The sequence below is a fragment of the Elephas maximus genome, chromosome 13 (genome assembly GCF_024166365.1).
Source record: "Elephas maximus indicus isolate mEleMax1 chromosome 13, mEleMax1 primary haplotype, whole genome shotgun sequence".
Lineage (NCBI taxonomy): Eukaryota > Metazoa > Chordata > Mammalia > Proboscidea > Elephantidae > Elephas > Elephas maximus.
Window position 1 is genome coordinate 67,580,810 of NC_064831.1, and position 24,557 is coordinate 67,605,366.

Sequence of the window (24,557 nt, forward strand, 5' to 3'; positions counted from 1 at the left end):
GCCTCAGAGCTGGCCACCAGTGTCTGGCAAAGATAAGAGTAAAAGCTTGGGGCACAGTCTTATCTTACGCAAGAATTATTCCTTAGCAACATCTCCTGCCACTGCTTCGGTTTTGAATACAGAAGCTGTTGCCTTTTAAAAAAATTGATAATAAATTCCCATGGTCCAAAAATCAAGCAAAAATGAAAGGTATACATGAAAATTGTTTCCATCCTTGCCTCTTATGTGTCTGTTTTCTACTCAGCCCTTACAAGTAACCAGTTTAGAAAGCTGATTCCTTATCTTCCAACATATTCTTATGCATATATAAGCTGATACCAACCCGTGTTTTTATTTTCTATCAGTGCTTATGCTTTTCCACCTTGCTTCTTTCATTTCATAATGTATTTTGGACTTCTTTCCACGTCAGAACACAATGCTTCCTCATTCATTTATACAGTTACATCGTATTATATTTTATGCATGTACTATGGTATATTTAATCCTACTGATGGACCCACTTGGGTTGTTTCTAATCTTTTGCTAATGTAAGTAATGTCGCAGTGAATAACCTTATATGTACGTCATTTTACAGGGTGCAAGTAAATTCCAAGCATCTGACGGGGTCAAGGCTATATGCCTTTGTGATTTTAATAGATATTGCTGAATTGTTCTGCATAGGCATTTGACCTCCTCGTTTCCCAGCAGAGTTTGCTGTTAACTTTGGACTTTTGCCAATCTGATAGATGAGAAGTGTTATCTTGGTGTTATTTTAATAACATTTATCTTATGATAGGTAAGGTTGAGCCATTTGTATTTCTTCTGTCAATAGTTTTTGGTTTTCTTCTTCAATTTTTCTATTAAGTTGTGATCTTTGTAGTATAATTTTCTTTTTAGGATAATTTATGTGATATGGATGTTATAAAAAGATACGATAATATCTTTTTGTCTGAAATATGAGTGACAAATATTCTTCCCCAGCTTGTCACTTGTCTTGTGACTTTGCTTCTGGTGAATTTCGGCCATAAGTAAGTTATAAAAGCTTTTATGGTTTTTGGATGTCAACTCAAAATTAGGTTTTCATATTCCAAGGTATACAAAGCGAGTTACCATAGTAGGTCTAAGATGGCTATCCTTAGAAAGGCCTGCTTGCAAAGTTGGCCCTTGGCTGGTGTTTGAGAACTTGGCTGGTAAACAGTTCCCTACACTGGTATAAAATTTTCCCTAAATGATGAGGATGGCTGACTGTGCCCCAGCCGTTTGTATGAGCAATGTGATTTATGCTGAACAACTGCTTTCCTTCTGGGAGCCTGGAATTTTGGTATGTGCTAGGCAGAGTGTGCCTACGAGACCATCCCCCAATATCAACCTTTGGCGCGGAGCCTCTAATGAGTTTCACTGGTAGCCAGCACTTCACATGTGTTATCACAATTCATTGATGGCAGTATTAAGCTCATTCTGTGTGACTCCACTGGGAGAAGACTTTTAGAAGCATGCACCTGGTTTCCATAGACTTGCCCCGTAAGCCTTTTCCCTTTGCTTATTTTGATTTGTATCCTTACACTGTAATAAATCGTAGCCATGAATATGAGTATTTGCTGGGTCCTTTGAGTCCTTCTGGCAAATCATTCAATCTAGGAATGGTCTTGGGGACCCTGGACACAAAAAAGTTATAATGGAATTCACCCACGTTTTCTTCAAGGATTTTAATGGCTTCTGTTCTTAGGTATTGGGGTATGATTACATTCACAGATTAATTTAGAATTCATAGCTTTATGATACCTAGAATGTTTTAAAGTTTTCCTCATGTAGGTTTTATATATTTCTTAAAGTTATTCTTAGTTATTTCATCTTTTTGTTTCTATTATGACTAGTGCATCTTCCTTCCTTTATACGTTCTAATTATTGTTTGTAAGAAAGCTAGTGATTTGTATATATTGACTCTCTCCCACTATCTTACTGAATTTTCTTAATATTTATAGGTGTTTTTCATTTGAATCTCTTGGGTTTTCAAGGTAAACAATCATATCATCTATAAATAGTTTTCTTACCTCTTTCTAATTTTTTATGCCTTTTATTTCTGTATCTTACATAGTTGTTTTGTTAGGGCCTTCGGTATAATATTAAATAATAGTGGTAGCAGTAGAGGGTCCTTTTCTTGTTTTGACTTTAGTGGGAATGTTTTTAGCATTTACACTAGTAAACCTGATGCTGACTTTTGGGTGGGATAAATATATTTTAGGTTAAGAAGTATCCATTTATTTCTATTGTATTCTGTTGTTTTTTTTCCCTCAGTTTTTGAGTTTGTTTTTTTGTTTATTTCAGTATCTCTGCTGAGAGGCTCCATTTCTCTGTTCAGATTCTCATGCACTGAAAGCACTTTTGCTTTACCTCATTGAGGATAGTTTCAATAAAAGAAAAACCAAACCCATTGCCGTGGAGTCGATTCCGACTCATAGCGACCCTATAGGACAGAGTAGAACTGCCCTGTAGAGTTTCCGAAGAGCGCCTGGTGGATTCAAACTGCTGACCTTTTGGTTGGCAACCATAGCACTTAACCACTACGCCACCAGGGTTTCCATAGTTAAAATAGTGGCTTAAAAAATCATTGTTAATTTCATTATCTGATTCATCTCTGGTTTGGACTCGTTTGATTTTCTTTTCTCTTGAGAATGTGTTCCTTTTTTTTTTTTTTTTTTGGTTGTTTGTATGCTAGGTAATTTTAGATTGTATCTTAGACATTATGAATGTTAAATTGTGAAGATTCTATTATTTTTCTGTGATGTGCACGGTTTCCTTTGTTTAGTAAGCAGTTTTCTTGTCTGGGCATCTATTGCAAAGTCTGTTTGTTGTGTAGCAGCTCCTGTCTCTGTTCAGATATTTCAGTTTTATCTGGGTTGCTCTGAATCTGTTCTGAGCATGCATGGTTCAAGGGTCAGTCAGAGATGTAGATAGAGTTTAGAGATCCCCTCTCTGACTCCTGTCTAGGATTCTCCCATTCTTTGAGTATCCACGGCCTCCTAGCTTCTTTCTAGTTCCCCAAGACAGAATGAGTTCTCCCGTGCACACGCATGTACACACACACACACACACACTGCTTGTACTTAGCTTCCATCTGAATGTTGCAGTGATGGAACTTAAGTCTCTTACTGCCCCTGAGGCTTCCACCCACTGCTTGGAAGTAGATTTTGGTTTAGCAACACCCTACTTTTAAGGTTATCTATTTCTGTGTATCATACCCCCCAGAAACTCATTTGCTTAAAACAACAGCCATTAATTCAGTGGATAAGGAATTCAAGCAGGACTCATGTGGGTTGTCCTTCTCCTCCATATGGCATCAGCAGGGGTTACTCATGGGCCTGTACTCAGTTGGGAGTTTGGCAGTATCTGAAACATCCAAAGTGGATTCAGGCCTGTCTCCAACAGGGTAGTCAGTCAGACTTATTACATGGGGACCAAAAGGGAGTATTCCAGTAGATGAAGAGGAATGCTGCAGATCTCTTTAGGCTCAGCTTTGAAAGTTATAAAGCACCATTTCTACCACATTCTGTTCATCAGAACAAGCCATAGGGCCAGCTCTGAATCAAGAGTAGGGGAAATAGACTCCACATCTTAATGGGAGGAATAACAAAGAATTTGTAGCCATCTTTAATCCATCACAATGTGCTTTCTCTCAAATTCATTTATAGTTTTTCTGAGAACCAGCTCGAGATTTATTTATTGGTTCAATTCTTTTTCTGTTTTCTAACTCATTTATTTCTGCCTTCATTTTTATTAATTCCTTCTTTCTAATTATCTTTGAATTATTTTAGTCTTTTTCTACCTTTTAAATCAAGATATCTTATTAACTTAATTTCATTCTTTCCTTTTCTATTACTACAAGTATTTAAAACTAACGAACTTTGCTCTGAACACTGCCTTAGCCATATCCTATAGGTTATAATATTTGTTGTTTTCTAGAAATACTAGCTGTGCTCTTTATTTCCTCTTTGACCCAAGGAATTTCCAGATGGAAAGGTCTTTTGTTGTCAGCTTTTGTTGTTTCTCTCTCTCTCTCTTTTTTTCTCCCAATGATGTAGAAAAGGTATCTAGTTTTTCAGACTTTCCCTACTTGCACCATTTATATACATGAGCCCTGCTGGTGCAGTGGTTAAGAGCTCGGCGGCTCACTAAAAGGTCGGCAGTTCAAATCCACCAGCCACTCCTGGGAAACCCTATGGGACAGTTCTACTCAGTTCTTTAGGGTCGCTATGAATCAGAACCTACTCCAAGGCACGTGATGAGTCAGAACCTACTTGAAGGCAATGGGTTTTTACGGATATATAAATATATATATATATATATGAAAATAGCAAACAATTCAGGCCATAGCTCATATTCAAGAGTTGACTGGATTATTTGTTCATAAACATTATTTAGCATCTTGATATGGAAAGTGCTTTGAAATACATTACCTCATTGGATCATCCTAAAATCCCTGTAAGATAGGTATGAGACTCCAAGTTTGACTAACATATTTCAGGCCAGAGGCCCTTCCTACTACCTCCCAACTGCTTATCTTTGTCTTCCCAAGACTTTTCTTGGGAGCATGTATTCTAATGACTACCCAAGAAAAAGGTGGTTGTTATCAGGGGCCAACCGTATAGTAGGAGAAATTTGTCTTTTTTGCTTCCTTTCCTGTCAGGGTTTTTCTCCCTAAATTATGCATTCTTTCCACCGTTTAGTTTTTTTTTTTTTCCTGAAAGCCATCATTTACAATGAGGTATAAATCACAGCAGAGCTTAATGTCTTCCTTTTTCCAGAGATGTTGGTATTTTAACTTTTTCTGCAAAAAGTAAAATTGAGAAGAGAAGCTGAATCCTCTTTTGGAAGCACTGTACTTCTGTCTCATCAGACCTGCCATTAAATTTGTTAGGCCTAGTCCAAGTGGATTTTACTGATGTATCAGCTAGTTGTTTACACGGTAAAAGGAATTTTCAGTGGCTTTATGGCTTGGCATTCTATCTTAAAATTATTTTTTAGATTACTTCTCTGTTCGAATGCAATTTTCAAATGGCAGAAATTAACTCATGGAATGTTGTGATTCTGAAATAAATTGCCTTTTTGTTTTTAGTAGTTAAAGGTAGTAAGATCGATAGAAGAATTTTCATAGATATTATTCTTGAGTGGTACAAGAGCTTGACCCAAGGTATAACTTATTTTATCGTGACTTCTGTCTTTTACTTTTCATACATAATATGTTCTGAAACATGTTTCAGAGATTTCGGTCTCTGAAAAAGTAGTATAAGGACCCTCCTGTTGTTAATTGCTATCAAGTTGGCCCCCGACTCATGATGCCCCCATGCACAAAGGGATCAGACTCTTGTGAGCCATGGAATTTTTTTTTAATAATTTTTATTGTGCTTTAAGTGAAAGTTTACAAATCAAATCAGTCTGTCACATATAAGCTTATATACACCTTACTCCATACTCCCACTTACTCTCCTCCTAATGAGTCAGCCCACTTGCTCCTTCCAGTCTCTCCTTTCGTGACAGTTTTGCCAGTTTCTAACCCTCTCTACCCTCCCATCTCCCCTCCAGACAGGAGATGCCAACACAGACTCAAGTGTCCACCTGGTACAAGTAGCTCACTCTTCGGCATCTCTCTCCAACCCATTGTTCAGTCCCTTCCATGTCTGATGAGTTGTCTTCTTGCATGGCTCCTGTCCTGGGCCAACAGAAGGTTTGGGGACCATGACCGCTGGGATTCTTCTAGTCTCAGTCAGACCATTAAGTCTGGTCTTTTTATGAGAATCTGGGGTCTGCATCCCACTGATCTCCTGCTCCCTCAGGGGTTCGCTGTTGTGCTCCCTGTCAAGGCAGTCATCAGTTATGGCCGGGCACCATCTAGTTCTTCTGGTCTCAGGATGATGTAAGTCTCTGGTTCATGTGGCCCTTTCTGTCTCTTGGGCTCATAGTTATCGTGTGACCTTGGTGTTCTTATTCTCCTTTGATCCAGGTGGGTTGAGACCCATTGATGCATCTTAGATGGCCGCTTGTTAGCATTTAAGACCCCAGACGCCACACTTCAAAGAGGGGTGCAGAATGTTTTCATAATAGAATTATTTTGCCAAGTGACTTAGAAGTCCCCTTAAGCCGTAGTCCCCAAACCCCCGCCCTTGCTCCGCTGACCTTCGAAGCATTCAGTTTATCCCAGAAACTTCTTTGCTTTTGGTCCAGTCCAGTTGAGCTGACCTTCCATGTATTGAGTATCGTCCTTCCCTTCACCTAAAGTAGTTCTTATCTACTAACTAATCAGTAAATAACCCTCTCCCACCCTGCCTCCCTCCCCACCCCCCGTAACCACAAAAGTATGTGTTCTTCTCAGTTTATACTATTTCTCAAGATCTTATAATAGTGGTCTTATACAATATTTGTCCTTTTGCCTCTGACTAAATTTCACTCAGCATAATGCCTTCCAGGTTCCTCCGTGTTATGAAATGTTTCACAGATTCGTCACTGTTCTTTATCGATGCGTAGTATTCCATTGTGTGAATATACCATAATTTATTTAACCATTCATCCGTTAATGGACACCTTGGTTGCTTCCAGCTTTTTGCTATTGTAAACAGAGCTGCAATAAACACGGGTGTGCATGTATCTGTTCGTGTGAAGGCTCTTATTTCTCTAGGGTATATTCCGAGGAGTGGGATTTCTGGGTTGTACAGTAGTTCTATTTCTAACTTTTTAAGAAAACGCCAGATAGATTTCCAAAGTGGTTGTACCATTTGACATTCCCACCAGCAGTGTATAAGAGTTCCAGTCTCTCCGCAGCCTCTCCAACATTTATTATTTTGTGTTTTTTGGATTAATGCCAGCCTTGTTGGAGTGAGATGGAATCTCATCGTAGTTTTAATTTGCATTTCTCCAATGGCTAATGATCGAGAGCATTTTCTCATGTATGTGTTAGCCGCCTGAATATGTTCTTTAGTGAAGTGCATGTTCATATCCTTTGCCCACTTTTTGATTGGGTTGTTTGTCTTTTTGTGGTTGACTCATATAGATTTTAGAGATCAGGTGCTGGTCGGAGATGTCATAGCTGAAAATTTTTTCCCAATCTGTAGGTGGTCTTTTTACTCTTTTGGTGAAGTCTTTAGATGAGCATAGGTGTTTGATTTTTAGGAGCTCCCAGTTATCTGGTTTCTCTTCGTCATTTTTGGTAATGTTTTGTATTCTGTTTATGCCTTGTATTAGGGCTCCTAACATTGTCCCTATTTTTTCTTCCATGATCTTTATCATTTTAGTCTTCATGTTTAGGTCTTTGATCCACTTGGAGTTAGTTTTTGTGCATGGTGTGAGGTATGGGTCCTGTTTCATTTTTTTGCAAATGGATATCCAGTTATGCCAGCACCATTTGTTAAAAAGACTATCTTTTCCCCAATTAACTGACACTGGGCCTTTGTCAAATATCAGCTGCTCATACGTGGATGGATTTATATCTGGGTTCTCAATTCTGTTCCATTGGTCTATGTGCCTGTTGTTGTACCAGTACCAGGCTGGAGCCATGGAATTTTTATTGGCTGATTTTCAGAAGTAGATTATCAGGCTTTTCTCCCTAGTCTGTCTTAGTGTAGAAGCTGCACTGAAACCTATTCAGCACGATAGCAACACGGTATCCTCCACAGATGGTGGCTATGCTTGAGGTGTGCTGTCTGGGAATCGGAGCTAGGTCTTTTGCATAACCAAGACCCAGTGCCATCAAGTCGATTCCGACTCATATTCTACCACTGAACCACCACTGCCGGTTATAACTGCCCTGGAGGCCTGGTAGCACAGTGGTTAAAGCGCTCAGCTGCTAACCAAAAGGTCAGCAGTTTGAACTCCCCAGCTACTCCGTGGGAGAAACACGTGGCAGTCTGTTTCCATAAAGATCTGCAGCCTTGGAATCCATAGGGGGCAGTTCTGCTCTGTCCTACAGGATCACTCTGAGTCGGAATCGACTCGACATCCATGGCTTTGGTTTTTTTTTTTCTTTTTTAGAGGTGTATAATGTATAAAATTCCCAAATATAGCAGTATAGTTGTTACTTCTCTCAGCCCTGGCAACCCAGTGGTTGGGTAAGAATCTTCTCAGGCTCTGAAGCCTGAAGTCAGCTTTCCTGGTGTTAAAAGATTTAAAAAAAAAAAAAAAAAGGAAAAAGCATGATCCCATACAAATGAACACATAAAAGATTTTATCTGATTTACCAATTAATTTGCCAATTAATGAGGGAACCAGTAAGATGTTATAACCAGTTCAAAGGAGAATTTAAGCACCAGTACACATGTAATAGGGAATGGTGAAGTGAATCTACAAATAAATGCAAACCTGCTCAGTTTTCACAGGGCAGAATCAGTGGCATTCTACCAAACAGTATTTTCATTTCTATGAGAAAGAATCATTTGCATCATTATAAATTTTCTACAGTTTGCAGGGTTGTGAAATAGCTCAAAAACAATAAGGTACAGAATAAGATAATCCAAAGGACGTGCTGGACAGGACACCTGGTAATTTTTTTTTTTTTTTTTTGGTCCATCTCAGTGCTTTTCACAATTTTTCCTGACCATCTCCACATTGTGATTATAATAATCGCAAGAAATGATTATTCTTGACAATGAAGAAGGTTGATGGAGCCTCACATAGGTGCAGCAGGAGAACTGATTATATGTACAGATCACCTCAGGCTTGCTTTTGCAAATCTAAGCCATTCAGTATTGGACATCCATGGAAGTTATAAAATTGACTTCTGTCTGAAAGTTTTCATTAGGACTCTTGGAATGGACTTTTAAAAGCCTTTATTATTCAACTCTCCTGAGGCTAGGAAACCAAGCCTAAGAAACTCCATCAGATTTCACCTGTAGTACCTATAAATTTGGACAAGTTTCTCTTTTCTCAAAGTTGCCAAAATTTACTAAAGTTTCTGGCCTGTGAAGAAGTGACCTTGCTTATCACCTGTAAGGGACCTAGAAAGCAGGTTTTTTGTTTGAAGTGATACTATCATCTCTATTTTTATAAGGTGAGAAACAAAAACCTTTGCGATTTTCCAGGGGTCATTCTGGGAAATCTCAAAGGTAGTTTTAGGTGTAAGACGTATCCTAAAATTTTAATTTTATTTTTTCTATATTTTGGATCCAATTTGGGGAAAACATAATAAAAAAAAGTTGTCAGAGATGATTTGGGTACTTGATTAAGAGTATCACAGGTGCCTTCGAAACAATGCTTCCTTACCTATTTGGTCAAAGTGACAACAAACGTTGAAAAATAAAACAAAAATAACATGATGGTAAAGAACCTAAGTTGGGTTTGTTTCTTTTTAATAAACAATCAAGAATATAATAAAGCCATCTCAAAACAAAGAAAATTATTCTAGTAAGACACAGAATCCCTGTTCTCTAGACAAATTACATAGGCCATAAAGAATAATCTTTGATACTGCAGGTGAAAGCATTAATCAGTAAACCAAGAAAACAAGCCCATCAAAATGAAGCAAACTTCGCTAAAATTTTAACACATTTCATAGCTTCTTTCAAACTCAGATATTAATTAAGACAAGGAAAATACAATTTACTTTTGAAGTTCTGTCCCTTATGCTTTTTCATGTTCTGCAACAAACTGACTCTTTACTTTAGTTCCCTTCCCTGGTTCACAGGGCTTCAGTGAAGTCTAAAACATGTTTATAATAATACGAGGATGTTATTTATGCAAACGTGCTATGCATTCATCATTGCTATCTTCAAATAAATCAATAAGTATTTTTAAGTTTTATGTTTCCATTTCTAATATAGTAAACACCAATAAGTTCTCACCCATGTAAACAAAAGCTCTTTGGAGTCCTCCATAATTCCCAGAGTCCTTAGGTTCAGAGACCAAAAAACCTGAGAACTGCTGCTTTCAAATAAAACTGCTCTTTTTCCTTGAAAATCACAAAAGCACATACAGTGGTATTTCTCTGTTACTGTTGGTCATAGTGGAATCTCATTTGCTTACATCAATTACAACTTTCAACTAAGTAACTAACTTCTGCTTTACAGAGAAAACTGGAAGGTGGTCTATCACACACAAGCATTTTAGCAGACCCACAAAGTTCATGAACATACATAATACAACCTTCTGTTGCCACATACATCCTTTATACAACTTCTTAAAGTGGCAAAAATGGATATATTTATTAACATGACCTTGCCCAAAGCTATAATTTTATATAAGAAGCAAAAGTATATAAATTTAAAATTATATTTAGTGATTACTTATACACTACTTAAAAATAATGTGGAATGATATCCATTAATTAATTAAATTTAACATCAGTCCAAGGTTTTAAGTTACCTTGGAAATTATCTTCAAATCGACATAGCACAAAACATAATTATGGTCAAAATAAAAAGTTAGTCAATTTAGCTGAACACAGTTTTACATTATTCATAATTTTTAACAATATGTAGGAGTAATGTTAGCTTATTTAATCAGTAAACTTGTATAAGTTTAGGAAAAATAAACCCAAGTGGAATAAAATGTTTGTGATATTTAGCACTGATAAATCAGAGAAATAATAGCTGTTTTTATTAAACCAGTCTTGCTACCAAAAGATTTATCCTTATTAATATGCACTTCGGTTCTTAAAATGTTTCTGCAAGAAGACTTTTATTTAAATCTAGTACATTTAAAGGATTAGAAATGGGATTTTAGAAATGCTCAATTTATAGAAGTATTTGTTTATAAGTCAGTCAGAACAGAGCTCTATTAATTTTTAATTAGTGTGTTCTGGAGATAGGAAGGCATTTCACAATAAAAATGAATTTCTGACTTTCAGGCACATAGACACAGAACTTACAGCTTCAGATCTCAACTTCAGCAGAGATCAAGAATAAACACAGAAATACAAAATCTCACTGGGCCAAATATCAAAGAGCTATTCTCCTTCCCAGTGGGCACGGAATTCTTGATTTGTGCAAAAAACAGACAAATAGAGAAACCAGTTTAAAGGGGAAAAAAAAAAAAAATCTAACAAACCGGATTCTCTTGTCATTTATCACTCCTTAGAGAGTAAATCTCTATCGTTCACCTACAGAGACCATCTCATGGTCAGTCTATAAAACCAGATTCCTTATGGTTGCTCCCACCAATGGGAAATAACACTTCAGTCAGAAGTGAACCAAAAACAAAATGCAAAATCAGTAGAGAGAAACAAAAGTAGCGAAACGGAGAGCTAGCAAAGGCCAAGTTCTATTGCTGCTTGGTTTGCCTTTGGGAGCCAGGAAAAGACGTTCTAGGAAGAAGGCACACAGTTTATCTACCACTCTGTTAGATGAATCCATTGGGCATCACACACACGTAAGCAATCAGACATGCTGAAATGAACTTACAAATAGATAGGAAACTGGTCGATATCCACAGGACAATCTATTGTATTCTACTGGACAAAATGTATTTCTATGGGCAAGAACCATTTGTATTCCTATAAGTTTTCTACAAGTTACAGAATAGTAAAATAGCTCCAAGACAGTGAAAAGCACACAGACCCCTAGAGAACTCAGAAAGGTGTACTACACAGGACAGAACAGTCCAGGCAGCCGCCTTATCCAGCACTTGACCTCTTGGCCAACTGAGACACAAGAGGATCAGGGAGTCCCCAATCTTTCAGCATTCCAACTGGAACTTACTAGGTTCTTGGAGGAAGGGTGAAGGAAATGGGCCTGTCAAAGAGTAAAAAAGTGTACTCTGTTAAAAGTAAAAACAGATTTATTGAAGGGTCGAAGTAGCTCCAACTAGGGGATATGTTAGATATCACAAAGTGAAACCAAACGCTCCCCCAAGGTGAAGGCAAGCAGGTACATTTCTATGGTAAAATCAGGCACTTACAATACAGTTTTTCTGATTGGTTTTCAAGCATTTAGGGAAGCAAGAGGTGGGGACGGCTCAAAGAGGAGATCTTAATATGATTGGCTTGAAACATGTATGTGTGCCTCTTAGATTGGTTAATGGGATAATTGCAGAAATCCGTGACTAAATGGGGGTTTACGGGTTGGTCACAAAACAATCACAGGGCATTCTTTCCTGAGAACATCCTGTTAAGATAGCATTTTTAGCAGACTTTCCCAGAGAGTTGGCTCCTGCAGGAGATCTCTGATAAGGGGCTTGGATGCCCTAAGGACGATTCTTTTTCACATCCTTAGCTTAACCACAGAGAAAAACTGCATGATTAAGTCTGTTCAAAAGTTAATGGTTGCTGGGAAGCAAGCAGAAGTTAAAGGTTTATATTAAGATGGAGTCGGGGCTCAGACCTAACTCAACCGTTCTAGTCATGTGTGGTGCTTCACTTTTGGAGCTCTCACACACCTGCATCAGTGAGGCCTTTACGTGCTTTCTCACTTTCCTCTGTGTATCTTGTGACTCAGAGCCAATCATTGCACAGCAAGGAGGTGGCACTTTGTGATAGGAGGAGGTTTGGATTGACAAAGGAATATCTTATCTGTTGTTACCCAGAATGACTTAGTAAGTTCTGGTTTCCTTAGCCTGATCACCAGGTCCCCTCTTACCCCAGGGTACTCCCAAGAGGTATCCGCCCACACTGTCAGAGCTCAGGCCAGAAAGGGTATCTGCTGTCTTGGTTGAGGCCCCATGCCCTATCCATAACACTAACAATCCTACTGTTGGATAACTGAAAATCGTCATTTGTCAGGTGATAAAATAAAGACTGAATTCTATATATGAGAGGCAATTTAGGAGTGCAGATGTGTAACATGAAAGTAAAATGATTGAGGTTGAGGATCACTTAAACAGTTGGAAAATGGAAAACAACCAACATCTATTGTGCGTCTGAGTTTGGCATGTTACCTCATTTAATTGTATATTGTATATGTATACATCAGCATTTTCGCTGGACCTCAACGTATGTTTTACTAAACTCAGTTCCAAAGGATTGTCAAATTTTTATGAGTTGTTTTATTAAAACTGGGAAGTTTCTTAAGGTTAATTGGTTAAGATAGGCTGGTTCTTGGTACCCTTTTTCGATCACGCTTCTGTCTTTTCTAAATGAAGCAGAAGGTTATGGCTCAAGAAGAAACAAGTTTAAAATGCTACTGTGATACTAATCAGAACAACATCCTTTTTAATTTGACTTTTGGCATTGTACCATATGCTTTATTAAACATCGGGATTTAGATTTGATCTTTAGAACACCTTTATAGAAAGGAAATAACAGCCTTGAAGCTTATAATAGAAGAACAGTTGCAAATGCCCAGAACAACTGCTCTATTTAGCTATGCATTTTGTTAACACTTTTCATTTTAGTAACCTTTCTTCTGATAAAGATTCTTCATTAGTGTTCTCAGCAAAAATAAGTGATATGTCTTTCTTGACCTCATCATGGTTAGAACAAAATTTAAAAGAGGATGAATCTTCTTGAAAGCTCACATTTTGCCAGATACCACACTGCGTTCATCAAGCGTGGCAAGATATGGTTACAAAACGATGGAAACATACCTGCTGTCTTATGCCTACTTATCTTCTGAGTTTGTCTTACTGATTTGCCTCGCTTGTCCGCAAGTAGAAACTACCCTTCAGAACTAACTCAGGTTAGCTCATTGCTGTGCTAGGAAGCAGAGTGCAACTGAAAGGCAACCTTTACCCTAATTTCCAATCTTCATTTTCCTCTTCTTGTTGCATAACTAAATTATATCAGATTATGCATTTGCTTCTGAATTTTGGGTATCCTTTAGTGTCTTTATCATCCATTATTTCCTTTAAATTTAGAACCCAAAAAACCCCAAGGCAACTGCAAAATATTCCATTATCTCATCAGTAAGATTTAATTTTCAACATAGGAATACCATGACAACTATGACATTCGCCCAGCTCTAATACTGAACTTCTTTTGTCAGGAAGTGAACTGATGTTGGCTTCTCTTTGTCTTAGTCCAAGTTGAGGCATGAGATTTTCCCTGCATTAGAAGTTTGTTGAGACCTGAAGCCTGGGAAGGTAAGATGCCAGTGTGAATACTGTCCATTTAGAACTGTGGTTTGAGTGCCTGGTGAATTAAGAGAGTAAGTCTTTCCACCTGCCCTGGTTTACAGTCTTTTTTTCTAATTGTCCTTTAAGTAAAGGTCAAGTCAGTTTCTCATACAGAAACTTATACACACATTGTTATGTGACCCTAGTTGCTCTCCCTATAACGTGACAGCACACTTATCCTCTCCACCCTGTATTTTCCGTGTCCATTCAACCAGCTCCTGTCCCCATCTGCCTTCTCATCTCGCCTCTAGACGGGAGCTGCCCACATAGTCTCATGTGTCTACCTGAGCTAAGAAGCACACTCCTCACCAGTATCATTTTATGTCTTATAGTAGTCCAGTCTAATCCTCGTCTGAAGAGTTGGCTTTGGGAATGGTTTTAGTTTTGGGCTAACAGAGAGTCCGGGGGCCATGTCTTCTGGGGTCCCTCCAGTCTCAGGTAGACCATTAAGTTTGGACTTTTTACTAGAATTTGAGTTCTGCATCTTACTTTTCTCCTGCTCCTTCAGGGGTTCTCTGTTGTGTTCCCTGGCAGGGCACTCATTTGTGGTAGTGGGGCACCCTCTAGCTCTTCTGATCTCAGGCTGATGGAGTCTCCGGTTTATGTGGCCCTTTTTTGTCTCCTGGGCTCATTATTTTCCTTGTGTCTTTGGTGTTCTTCATGCTCCTTTGCTCCAGGTGGCCTGGTTTAGTCTTGATGAACCCTTAAAGTTTTACCAAAAAATGAAAAGTAGCAAATGTCTATAATTGGAGGACCCATTAATACAGTTTATTTTAAAAAGTTTTATAAATATGATTTCATACTTACAAAAATAATTGCCTAAAAATGGGAAAATTGACATATACCAATTTTTATGTATAAGTAGAGTCCTTGAATATACAAGTATATTATGTATTTTATTTTTTACAGAAAAGATCACATGATAGACTGCAAAAAATATATATGGATTTTTTGCTTGCAGTTTTATTTTTCCTCCCTGCTCTTTTTTTTTTTTTTTTGTAATAGGCTTTATTTCTCAGAGCAGTTTTAGATTTCCTCCTTGATGATTTTTTTTAGGCAGGCAAAATAGAGGAAGCAAAGACTTGTTAATATGGAGGAAGCAGAACAACATTAAGAAAATAAAAGCCACACTTTTTACCTTAGGTCTCCAGTAAGCCAACCAGCATTCTATGGGTGTCTCCCCAGAAAGTCTTCATTGGAGAAGAGCAGCCAATGCGAGCACTCGGTAACAAAGGCCTTGCCTGCACTGCTGTTACTTACACTCATCATCGTCTGATGTGTTCCCTTCATTCACTGTGCATTAGCTAGTTTCAGGAAAGAAGATGTTTCAAAATTTCGTAGTGATTTACTTAAGCTAAAAAATTATAATCCTTCGCAATACAGCTACAAACAATAACTAATGATAATTTGGATTATTCTCTATTGTAGACTGTTTTATCTATTTACATTCCGGTATAATCTGTAGTCCATTTCAGCATATGAATTATCTGGTTAACAGCCCATCTTGAAAGAATCTGACATGAGATTTTCCTTTTTAACTGGACTTACACTTACTTATTTTTTCTTTTTTATTTGAAGTGCTCATAATTATTGGTTTTAATGGTCTAATGTCATATGTGGAAACCCTGGTGGCACAGTGGTTAAAAGCTACAGCTGCTAACAAAAAGGTGGGCAGTTTGAATCCACCAGGTGCTCTTTGAAAATCCTATGGGGCATGTCTGCTCGGTCCTATAGGGTAATTATGAGCTGGAATCAACTCGATGGCAGTGGGTGGTGGTTAGCCACCTTTATGTACTGTTGTATACCGGACTACTAAAGGGATGTGAGCCCATGTTGGTAGTTCATGTTTCCTGAACACATCTAATAATTTTGTTATTGTTTTATTTTTACCATTTTTCATGGGTTTCAGGTTGCAGTTTGATTACCACAGTGTATTGGTCAAGTAGAAGTCATTTTGACACATGCCAAGATTAGATTTTTTTCCCCAGGATGGATTAGCCACAGAGTGAAGCAGAATTGACACTGAATCTCCATTTGGTTAGGGAACTTTTTTTACAATATTATTTGTTTCTTTAAATTATTTAATAATAATAATCACACATTTATTGATCACCATGGTCTTTTTCTAGCTATAATTTTTCTTAGACAATTTATTCCCTGTAGTCTACCATTAGATGTAAACATGGTCTTTCTATAGTGACTAATTTCTGTTTCACCTATAAAGTATATTTCAATATTCAAAGCACTTACAGACATTGTCTTATTTGATTCTGACAACAGCCCTATGAAATAGTTAAAACAGATGTTATCTTTTATCTATTCTTTAAAAAAATTGTTTTTTTGTTGTTAAAGTTATACACAGCAGAACATACACCAATTCAGCCTTTTCTACATGTGTAATTCAGTGATGTTGATTATTTTTCAACTTGTGCAATCCTTCTCACCCTCCTTTTCCAAATTGTTCCTCCCCCCTTAACTCACTGCCCCCAAGCTTCCCGTCTAACCTTTCAAGTTGCTGTTGTCAATTTAACCCCATATAGTAGATACTTCTTTAAAAGAACACAATGTTCAAGGCAGATACTCTTTACTAATTAAGCTAAACTATTGTTTTTTTTTTTATTGTTTGGTTTTAAGAAGACTTCAGGGGATATTTTTGGTTTAAGGATTAAAGTTTAAAGGATTATCTCAGGACAATAGTTTCAGGTGTTCATCTAGCCTCAGTGACTCCAGAAAGTCTGGATTCCATGAGAATTTGAAATTCTGTTCCACATTTTTCCCCGTTTTGGTCAGGATTCTTCTATAGAATCTTAGATCAAAATGTTCACTAATGGTAGCTGGGCACCATCCAAAAACAGGTGTTATTTTGATTTTACAGAGTTTTTTAGCTTTTAGCTTAGAAGGGCCCAGTTAAGCGCTAGACTACTAACTGAAAAGGAAACCCTATGGAGCATGGTTCTAGTTTGTAACACATGGGATCACCAGGAGTCGGAGTTGAGTTGATGGCACTGCATAGGTTTTTGGTTTTAGAGCACTTAAATGACTTTCCCAAGGTCAGACGGACAACAAGCATGAGAATGGGATGAAGAAACCAGATTTTTTCTGGATCCCAGACCAGTATTCTTTCACGAGTTAAATGGCACTGTTTTTACATCACTAAAAACTTGGTTTTTTAATCCATGCTAAAGTTCTCTGACATTGTAACTACTTACCTTGAATGTTGTAGCATCTAATTAATTTATTTCATGACAATTGTATTACACATAGTTTCTGTGTTTACGGACAGATTGTTGGTGGTATTCAGCCAGAAAACCAACACATATAACTTGGAATCTGAGTTTTAAAATTCCTCACCTAGCTGAGCATTTGTACCTGTTCCAGCATTTATCTTTCAAATCCAGGAAAATAGGCATGATCCCTTAGTGCTTGGTATTTACCTCATTGGGTGACACAACTGTTTGCTACTTGGCAGTCTACAGAAGTGAGGTCCAGAAATAATTTGCAAGAGAGTTACATAAAGACTGAAAATGACGTAGTTCTGCGTAAAATGCTGGTGCAACACCTGACCTTTCTGTGTTTTGCTTCAACGAGGACTACCATAGCCACTTCATTCACCCTTATTTACCTCTCAAGTAGTTGATTAACTATGTTTGCCTGAAATTTGCTATTTTTATGATAACTGAGGTCCTAACATTTTCATAAATGAGTCGGAGCTTTACAAGTGGAACCCTTGTACACACTCATTGGTTGGCAGTGTTTGCTTTTTTGTATGATAACATATCTGAAAACTCGCAATTCATTTTTAGGTGAGCCAGTCCTGCTTCTTGGGTAACAACCTCACATTTAAAATTTTCTTTGCCTTTTTAAAATTCTGTTTGACCAGTTAAAAAAAAAAAAAAGATATGTAGAATTTTTTGCTTGATTTGCTTTATTGAAAAATACCATTGGGTTTTTACTTTCCAACAACAACACTCCTCACACTGTTTGCTTGGCTCCACCTGAAAGGCAATAGAACATCCTAGTATTGACTGGTTCCCTTTATCTGGCCTTTTTCTGTTTGCTTAAATACTGATCTGACCACTTAGCATTTATTTGTACCATTCCCTTGACTCTTTTCCAACTCAAAGTATTTATCATGTAGATAAAACATTTCTAGTTAGTTACATCAGCTAGTGAAGTTCAAGCTTAACTAGGCTTGCACAGCCTTAAGAAATCAGGGTAATGAGTTTACAGTTTTTTAAAAGCAAGTCTTCCTTATCAAGACGAGTTATACTGTATCTCAGGATTCCTCTCTTTAGGGCTGTAGTTCTCTTTTCTAGAACGGAAACTGAACCCCATTTTAGCGTTACTTCAGACCTTGAAACTATGACAGAAACTTCTTTCAGTGACAAAAACTTTTCTTTAAAAACCTATAGAAATCACAAATAATTGTTACTTATTGAATTCTTATAAATATATATATATATATTTAGGAAAATTAGAGTTTTTTTTTTAACTAAATTGAAAGCCTGTTATTTTACTGTGTGCAATGTTTTTGTTTATTTTGTAATGGCGTATGTATTGATTTTTATGACCACCTCTGTTGACTTTCTAGATGCCTGTGTGTGTGTGTGTGTGTGTGTGTGTATATGTGTGTTTATTTTTCTTTTGGGAAGTGGGGGATGGAGCTAGTGAAGAAAAACAAATTGTTTTAATCTTTTTTTCTCTTTGTGCATGTTTAACTGATTTAAACTATTAAAAAATCAGTATTTTAGACTTTGTGATTTTCCCAAAATATTTTTACTTCCATTTCAGTGTGCCATTCATACCCTAACCTTAGTTTTCTATTTCTCCTCAAGTCCATCTTTACAGACGTTTGAGAGAATTGAGACTGCTTCTTTGATCAAACTGACACCCCAGGGAAACCATAACCAATAACACCGCTGCCTCACATCGGGCAGGGCTGAACAGTTCATAAGGCACATTTCATATGCTCTTTTAACCTGAAATCGATCCCTTGTGCTATATCTTCATGGTTATTTTCTCTTACCTATATACTACTTGGAAACCCTGGTGGTGTAGTGGTTAAGCACTATGGCTGCTAACCAAAGGGTTGGCAGTTCGAATCCACCAGGCGCTCCTTGAAAACTCTATGGGGCAGCTCTACTCTGTGTGTGGGTGTGTTTGATTCTGACAATAGCCCTATGAAATAGTTAAAACAGGTGTTATCTTTTATCCATTCTTTAAAAAAATTATTTTTTTGTTAAAGTTATACACAGCAGAGCATACACCAATTCAGCCTTTTCTACACGTGTAATTCAATGACGTTGATTATTCTTCAAGTTGCACAATCCTTCTCACCCTCCTTTTCCAAATTGTTCCTCCCCCCTTAACTCACTGCCCCTAAGCTTCCTGTCTAACCTTTCAAGTTGCTGTTGTCATTATAACCCCATATAGATACTTCTTTAAAAGAACACAATGCTCAAGGTAGATATTCTTTACCAATTAAACTAAACTATCATTTGTTTTTAAGAAGACTTCAGGGGATATTTTTGGTTTAAGGATTAAAGTTTAAAGGATTATCTCAGGACAATAGTTTCAGGTGTTCATCCAGCCTCAGTGACTCCAGAAAGTCTGGATTCCATGAGAATTTGAAATTCTGTTCCACATTTTTCCCCGTTTTGGTCAGGATTCTTCTATAGAATCTTAGATCAAAATGTTCACTAATGGTAGCTGGGCACCATCCAAAAACAGGTGTTATTTTGATTTTACAGAGTCTTAGCTTCGCGCTAGACTGCTAATTGAAAAGGAAACCCTATGGAGCACGGTTCTACTTTGTAACACATGGGATCACCAGCGGTCGGAGTTGATGGCACTGCATAGGTTTTTGGTTTTGAGTTGGAATCGGCTCAATGGTACTGGGTTTGGTTTTGGTTTTTTATATACTGCTTTAATAGTCTATCACATTAGTTGCCAAAGCCTTGTTGGTAATTAGTTGGCATGTAACTTTCTAGACCTGCATCCTTGTTAGTCTAAAGCAGGAGAAAGGGTGGTAAAATTTCTAAATACCTACCTAAGCTGTAAAGAAAAGGAGAATTTAGTAGAATCAAGCCTTCTATTTTTGGTAATTCCAGCTTAAAGAAAATATATATACCTTTTACACAGAATTTTTGCTAAGTATAGTCTACTTCATAACTTCTTGTGTTACTTTATGAATAAACATTTGTGCTTATTAAAATATTCTTATTTTAAATGCATCCACAAAATAATGAAATTTATCGGGTACTACACACTTTCACATTAATTTATATCAACCTCTGTGTTGTATAATCTTTGTACATGTTAACAAGGGAAAAGGAACTGATTGGTAATACTGAAGTTCTTTGTCATATAGTTTTTTGGGGTTTTTAAAATAATATTTTACTGTGTTTTTGGTGAAAGTTTGCACACCAAATTCAGTTCCCATTTAGCAATTTCTACACGTATTGTTCAGTAACATTGGTTACATTTTTCACAATGTGTCAACATTTTCATTATTTCCATTCTGGTTGTTCCTTTCCATTAACCTAGTTTCCCTGCCCACCCCTTTACCTGCTCATCATTGCTTTCAGGTAAATTTTGACCATTTGGTCTCAGATAGATGATTTGCTAAAAGAGTTCAGTATTCACTGCTGATATTGTTTATTTTATGAGCTAATCTGTTATTTAGCTGAAAGGTGACCTCCAGGAGTGGTTTCAGTTCCAAGTTTAAAGACTATCTCAGGGTGACGGTTTTGGGGAATCCTGTAGTTTGGTTATATCTAGGAAGTATCTGTAACTGTGCCCCTATGTGCTTTATTATATATACAAGTATGTATATACAAAGATACACCTAGACATGCACACACATATACTCACATGTGCCCTTCTATACACATATATGCATACATATCTACCTATGTAACCACACACGTATTTTGGTTGTTATTGCTGTTGTTGCAAAACTGTATGTTATAACATTCACCAGTAATGTCTCTTATTCTTGAGTGCTTCTTAGTGTCATCATTTGCCTTGGTCAAGTTTTGCAGACTTCACCCACATTTGGTATTGCCTTTCCCATCACAAAAATAACAAGTGTCTACTATCTAGAAAGTGATTCCCCTTCCTCTCTCTCCTATACCTGGCAACCACCAAAGAACATTTATTTCTGTACATATACCTATTCTTGTCTTTTTATAAAAGTGAGATCATACAATATTTGTTCTTTTGTGATTGACTTATCAGACCCTTATCAGATACATCACTCCCAAAGATTTTTTCTCAGTCCGTAGGATCCCTTTTTACACTTTCGATAAAGTTTTCGGATGAGCATAAGTATTTAATATTTAGGAGGTCCCAGTTATCTAATTTGTCTTCTGTTGTTCATGCACTTGTAGTTGTATTTGATATCTATTTCTAAATAAAATTAGGTCCCACAGCTCTGTTCCTGTATTATCTTCCAGGAACTTTATAGTTTTAGCTTTAAAATTTAGGTCTTTGACCCATTTTGAGTTAGTTTTTGTGTATGGTGTGAGGTATGGATCCAGTTTCATTTTTCTACAAATGGATATCCATTTGTTAAAGAGACTGTTTCTTCCCACTGAATGGACTTTGACCCCTTGTCGAAAATCAGCTGCCCATAAATGGATGGATTTACTTCTGGGTTCTCAATTCTATTCCATTGGTCTAAGTGTCTGTCATTGAACCACTACCAAGCTGTTTTGATTACTGTGACTGTATAGTGTGTTGTTAAGCGTTTGGCTGCTAAACAAAAGGTCAGCAGTTTGAATCCACTAGCCACTCCTTGGAAATACTATGGGGCAGTTCTACTCCGTCCTATAAGAGTTGGAATTGACTCAATGGCAATGGGTTTGGTTTGGGGTTTTTTTGGTATAGTATGTTTGGTTTTTATGTTTTGAGATCAGGAAGCATGAGGTCTCCTACTTTGTTCTTCTTCAGTATTGCTTTCGCTGTTCGGGACTACTTTCCTTTCCATATAGAGTTGGTGATTAGCCTTTCCATTTCAGTAAAGAATGATGGTGGAATTTGGATCATGATTGCATTATATCTATAGATTGCTCTGGGTGGTATTGAGATTTTCACATTAAGTCTTCCAATCCGTGAGCATGGAACGTTCTTCCATTTATGTAGGTCTCTTTTAGTTTCTTGCAGTAGCATTTTATAGCTTACAGTAAAACTTGAGAAAGTCAGAACCTGTGTAAGAAGGAAATCTGTCAGAGAAGGAAACTCAAGTATTTCCCACTAAATAGAGAGTGATAGGAAAGTGGTGACTGTACCCTGTCAAAGGTGGAAAACTTACAAGACCTAGAAAAACAAGACAGTCCTATTGAGTTCCAGCTCTCACAAGTTTCACTGTATAAGTCTTCTATATCCCTGGTTAGGTTTATTCCTATGTATTTTTTATCCTTTTGGGGGCTATTGTAAATTGTATTGTTTTTTTGATTTACTATTTGGAGTTCTCCTTGTTTAGTGTAAAGGAACCCAATTGATTTTTGTGTGATGATCTTGTATCCCACCACTCTGCTGAATCTATTAGATCCAGTAGCTTTCTTATGGAATCTCTGGGATTTTCTATATAGAGGATCATGTTGTCTGCGAACAGATAATTTTACTTCTTTCTTTCCAATTTGTGGATTCCCTTTATTTCCCTTGCTTGCCTTATTACTCAGCTAGGACTTGCAGTACAATATTGAATAAGAGTGGTGATAATGGGCATCCTTGTCTCATTCCTGTTCTCAAAGGGAAGGCTCTCAGTCTTTCTCCACTGAGAATAATGTTGGCTGTTGGTTTAGTATATATGCCCTTAATTATGTTGAGGAATTTCCCTTCTATTCCTATTGCGAATTTTTATGGTGTTGGGTTTTATTAAATCCCTTTTCTGCATCAATTGAGATATCATGCGATTCTTTTTTACTTATGTGGTGAATTACATTGATTTTCTAATTTTGAACTACCTTTGTATTCCTGGTATAAATCCCATTCTTGTCTGTTGGCTAGAATTTTGTTGAGAATTTTTACATCTATATTCACAAGGGATGTTGGTCTATAATTTTCCTTTTTTGTGATGTCTTTACCTGGCTTTGGTTATCAGGGTGATGCTAGCTAGCTTCATAAAATGAGTTAAGGAGTATTCCTTCTCTTTCTGTGTTTTGGAAGAGTTTGAGTAGAACTGATGTCAACACTTCTCTGAATGTTTTGCAGAATTACACAGTAAAGCCATCTGGGCCAGGACTTTTTTTTTTTTTTAATGACATCTTCAGTCTCTTCTTTTGTTATGGGTCCATTTAGGCTTTCTACTTCTATTTGAAGTAGCCGTGGTGGCACAGTGGTTAAGTGCTCAGCTGCTAGCTGAAAGATTGGTAGTTCGAATCCACCAGCTGCTCCACAGGAGAAAGATGGCAGTCTGCTTCTGTAGAGATTACAGCTTTGGAAACCCTTGGGGCAGTTCTCTTCTGCCCCATAGTCTATGCCTCGGAATCAACTTGACAGCAAGGGGAATATCTCTATTTGTGTTAGTTTAGGTAGGTAATGTGTTTCTAGAAATTTGTCCATTTTTTAAGGATTTTCAAATTTATTGGAGTACAATTTTTTGTAGTTATCTGTTATCATCCTCTTTATCTCAGCTGGATCTGTTGTAATGTCTTCAGGTTCATTTCTTATTTTGGTTATTTGCTTCTTCTCATTTTTTTCCTTTGAAAAATTGGCCAGTAGTTTGTCAATTTTGCTGATCCTCTCAAAGAACCAACTTCGTTTTATTGATTCTATTTTTCTTTTTCATTTATTTCTGCTCTGATCTTTATTATTATTACCTTTCTTCTGGTAGCTTTGGTCTTCTTTTGCTCTTGTTTTCTTATGTGTTCAAGTTGTCAAGTTATTAGGACCTTTCTTCTTTTTTTAATGTATGCATTTATTTCCATAAATTTCCCTCCGTACACTGCTTTTGCTGCATTGCAAAGGTTTGGTGTGTTGTTTTCATTCTCATTTTGATTCTAATTACTTTTTAATTTCACTTTTGATTTCTTCTATGATCCAATAGTTTTTAGTAATGTTTTATTTAGTTTCCAGGTATTTATTTTATTTGTTCTTCCTGTTAATGATTTCTAGTTTCATGCCATAATGATCTGAGAAAATGTCTGTATAATTTTGACCTTTTAAAATGTATTGAGACTTCTTTGTAGCCTAATATATAGTCTGTTCTGGAAAATGCTCCATGTCTGTAATAGTTTTAAGGAGCTAAAAGTAATTGACTTTAAAATATTTGGCAGGCAAATATTCAAAAAAAAGTCTAGAAAAGGAAAGTAATAAGATAGGCAGTAGAAATATAGGATGTAAAAACATACAAAGCAGCAATATTGAAGCAGTGTAGTAGAGGTCCAAGATTACATACATAGATCATTGAAGAATGGAAAGAAATGTTACTTATACAAATTTGACATATGTTAAAGGAGGCACTAGAAAAAGGAAAGAGAATGATTGTTTAATAAATGTGGTTGGGATAACCAGTTAGATTTTTGGTAAGATATGATCCACATCTC

General features: G+C 37.0%; 1 protein-coding gene across 3 annotated transcripts in view; it reads left to right on the forward strand.

The window, feature by feature from the left end:
- Positions 1-24,557, forward strand: part of NRG4 (neuregulin 4) — a 129,111-nt gene that overhangs the window by 56,830 nt on the left and 47,724 nt on the right. The window lies entirely within an intron of this gene.